The sequence below is a fragment of the Nannobrachium achirus genome (assembly GCF_963921795.1).
Source record: "Nannobrachium achirus genome assembly, chromosome: 16".
NCBI classification, from domain to species: Eukaryota; Metazoa; Chordata; class Actinopteri; order Myctophiformes; family Myctophidae; genus Nannobrachium; species Nannobrachium achirus.
Genome location: NC_137823.1, coordinates 27,057,095 through 27,061,508, shown reverse-complemented (window position 1 = coordinate 27,061,508; position 4,414 = coordinate 27,057,095).

Genomic DNA, 4,414 nt, shown 5'->3' with positions numbered 1-4,414 from the left:
TTCATCAAGGGGGTCCTTGGCTTTGTAGCCTGAGTTACAGCTGGTTGTTCTCAAATCTTTTCAAGTCAAGGCCCCCGAAATTGACACTTATTAACCCGTGGACCCCCGTTTGAAAAGATATAGGGAACCCCATGTAAGAGAAGACCTTTACATCTCTAGAAGTGATTTTCAACCATTTCAATTTCAAGGACACCCAGTTTGACATAGGTCTACATTAGGGATTAGGCTACAGACCCCCATTTAATGGCATTTCTATCTCTGGGACCCCAATTCATTGTAAAATCAATGTTAATTTAACTGATTTAATTAGGGAGTGTACAAATGGACCGGTCCATTAGGGTGAATTTGGTTCCATTTGTATCCACAACTTTCCAACATCCCATCATGCATTGCGCAGAAGGTGTGCGGCAGCTTCCGGCATCGCAGCCGATTGTGATCTACAAGCTCAAGCTCGAAGTGAGCTTGTATGTCTGCTGTTAACCGGAAGTGTCCCGCAGATAATGCTACAGTAAATTCTCGCGGAAACAGGTGGATAGGATACTCTCTGAGTTACAGACCCAAAAGGGTACATTTCGTTCCATTTGTACACTCTGAGTACAGAACCCATAAGGGTCCATTTGGTTCCTATAGAGCCTATAATTTTAGCTCAACCAAATGGCCAGTTAAGCCTCTATCAGAGTCCAGGGTGAAGAGCTATTCACTTCACCGCGTTGTAGTTTTCTAGCTATCACCTAAAGATCACACTCGTGTGAACTGAGCGGTGGAGGCTGCTGTGTGTGTGTGTGTGTGTGTGTGTGTGTGTGTGTGTGTGTGTGTGTGTGTGTGTGTGTGTGTGTGTGTGTGCGCGTGCGTGCGTACGTGCATGTGTGTGTGTATTAAGTGTGTGTGAATGTGAGTGTGAGTGTGCCAGGCCTGAACAACAGCGCCCCTCCCTTAACATGTGTGGTCAGAAAAGGTATTGCAGGCTACATACACCACAGACTACATACAGACAGACACACATACATACACGGATACACACACGGCCACGCTACCAATGCTGGAGACTGACATGAGTAATTGGGTCATATAATAGCCTATATAACTTCTAATAAAGTCTTCAATCGCAATGTAAAACAGAAATTCTCAAATTCGCCATGGACAATAAAAGACCAGGTTTTTGCCCATGTATGGAAGCATTTAAGATGAAGCGTGTCATTTTCAAGGCCAAGGGAAGGGGTGATAGGTATTTTGTTATGGTTCATATCATCTTTTTATCAATACATATTGATGACCACCTGACCCTAAGGCACAGTGACTGTGTCATATAATGTCATGTACAGTACACGCACAAGGTCTCCGTCTGGTAGAAATCAGGCCTTATCAACTGCCTGGAGCCTGTAACTAAACAATGACAATTGTTTTGGTATTCTAAGGCTCAGCTTGGGACATCTGGTGTCATCCAGAAGGACATCTCTTCCCCCCAGTAACCTACTGTATATGGACTCTTTGTCTTGTCATTCGTGGACAAGAAACATATCCTATGAACTGTTGAAACGTCATCTACTGACTGACCAAATGACCATACATAAACTCATGTCAAAACATAATTTGTCAGAGAGAGCAAGAACCATTATTTATGTACTGTATACCTGTCTTGAATCCTCTCTCTCCATAGTAAATATTCCATTCTCACTCTGATCACTCTCCTGTCTTATTTCTGTGATGAATTATTGTATCTCATATGGGAACTAGAAGCAGTGCTCTTCCGAGCACAGGTCTCCACCAGACTGTGCGTCCTGGTGGTGCAATCCTGCAAACTTTGGAGGCTAATATTAGCCAATCAGGATGGCATATGAAATATCATACGGATCGGACTTGATCACATGACTATAGAGATACTGTGTACCGATTTGCGTGATTTTTGGATAAAATCTCAAGGAGTAATATCCAAAAATGTGTTTTACATAAGTCGGCCCAAAGGTGGCGCTATAAAAGGCTTATGTGAAAAATGCAGGGCAAAGGTTTATCCTTAGCTTCTAGGGAGTGCGCTTACAAAGTTTGAAACTGATCGGTGGAGTTATAGGTAAAACCACAAATCGGCCTGTTATAGCGCCACCATGAGGCTGATTTAAAAAAAAAATAAGTGGCATTTCTTCCTCGTCCTAGTGGGAACGTGTGTGCGCGATTTCATGATAATTGCACTTTGCGTTTGTGATTTGAGGCATTTTGTTCAAAACTGCTCGATCCCACAAACTTTGGAAGCCAATCTTAGCCAATCAGGATGGAATATGCAAAATCGGACAGATCCGTGTCGATCACATGACTGTCGAGATACTGCCTACCGATTTGTAGGATTTTTGGACAAAATCTGTAAGAGTAGTGCACAGAAATGTGTTTTGCGAACATCGGCCACTAGGTGGCGCTAGAAAAGGCCCATTTGAAAAATTTAGGGCAGAGGTTCTAGATTGGCTTCCAGGGAATGTGTGTGCTCACTTTGGCAGCGACCGGGCCAACAGCGACTGAGATTAGGCGCTCACAAACTGCGAGGACGCACGCACGGACGGACGGACGGACGGACGGACGGACGCACGGACGGACGGACGGAGGGGAAAACATACTCTCCCTCAGCCTTCGGCTGGTGGAGACAATAAGAAGGTGTTGTTGTTTACTAATAATATATTCATCAAGGGGGTCCTTGGCTTTGTAGCCTGAGTTACAGCTGCATGGTTGTTCTCAAATCTTTTCAAGTCAAGGCCCCCGAAATTGACACTTATTAACCCGTGGACCCCCGTTTGAAAAGATATAGGGAACCCCATGTAAGAGAAGACCTTTACATCTCTAGAAGTGATTTTCAACCATTTCAATTTCAAGGACACCCAGTTTGACATACTGTAGGTCTACATTAGGGATTAGGCTACAGACCCCCATTTAATGGCATTTCTATCTCTGGGACCCCAATTCATTGTAAAATCAATGTTAATTTTTTTGTCAAATAAGTTTTATTGCCAACAGATTATCAACAACAGGATATCAGTTATCAGATTAACAAGTTTCTGTTTTAGCATATATAAGAAAGAAAAGAAAGAGGAAAGAGCTGAAAACAAACAAGAAATAAAATACAATATGATAAAATCAATGTTAATTTAACTGATTTAATCAGGGAGTGTACAAATGGACCGGTCCATAAGGGTGAATTTGGTTCCATTTGTATCCACAACTTTCCAACATCCCATCATGCATTGCGCAGAAGGTGTGCGGCAGCTTCCGGCATCGCAGCCGATTGTGATCTACAAGCTCAAGCTCGAAGTGAGCTTGTATGTCTGCTGTTAACCGGAAGTGTCCCGCAGATAATGCTACAGTGATAATGAAACAGGTGGATACTCTCTGAGTTACAGACCCATAAGGGTACATTTCATTCCATTTGTACACTCTCTGAGTACAGAACCCATAAGGGTCCATTTGGTTCCTATAGAGCCTATCATTTTAGCTCAACCAAATGGCCAGTTAAGCCTCTATCAGAGTCCAGGGTGAAGAGCTATTCACTTCACCGCGTTGTAGTTTTCTAGCTATCACCTAAAAATCACACTTGTGTCGTGTGAACTGAGCGGCGTGTGTGTGCATGTGTGTGTGTGTGTGTGTGTGTGTGTGTGTGTGTGTGTGTGTGTGTGTGCGCGTGTGCGTGCGTGTGTGTGTGTATTAAGTGTGTGTGAATGTGAGTGTGAGTGTGCCAGGCCTGAACAACAGCGCCCCTCCCTTAACATGTGTGGTCAGAAAAGGTATTGCAGGCTACATACGCCACAGACTACATATAGACAGACACACATACATACACGGATACACACACGGCCACGCTATGGAGACAGTGTGACCACCGCTCAAAAATACATTACAAAGCCTAGGTGATAGCTAGGAAACTACAACGCGGTGAAGTGAATAGCTCTTCACCCTGGACTTCACCCTGGTCCATTTGTACTCTCTGAGTTACAGACCCATAAGGGTCCATTTGGTTCCATTTACACTCTCTGAGTTACAGACCCATAAGGGTCCATTTGGTTCCTACTTCCTATAAAAAGCCTATAATTTTAGCTGAACCAAATGGACCAGTTAGACTCCAATTGGTTCCATGTGCGTGTAGGCCTACACTCTGAGTTACAGACCCATATGGGTCCATTTGGTTCCATTTGTACACTCTGAGTTACAGACCCATAAGGGTCCATCTCCCTCAAGGACCAATGCTCTATACATTGAGGTGGTATAAACCTGCGCATCTGTTACCTAATCAAATGTAAAGTTATTAAAGTATTATATGTTGCTTTTTATATTGTAATTAGATTGATATTTATGAAAGCTCGCTTTGCGTGGTGTCGCTTAATTGATTTTGATCAGGCATACACTGGACATCCAACCCAACTTGACACAGGACCCTTCAAAA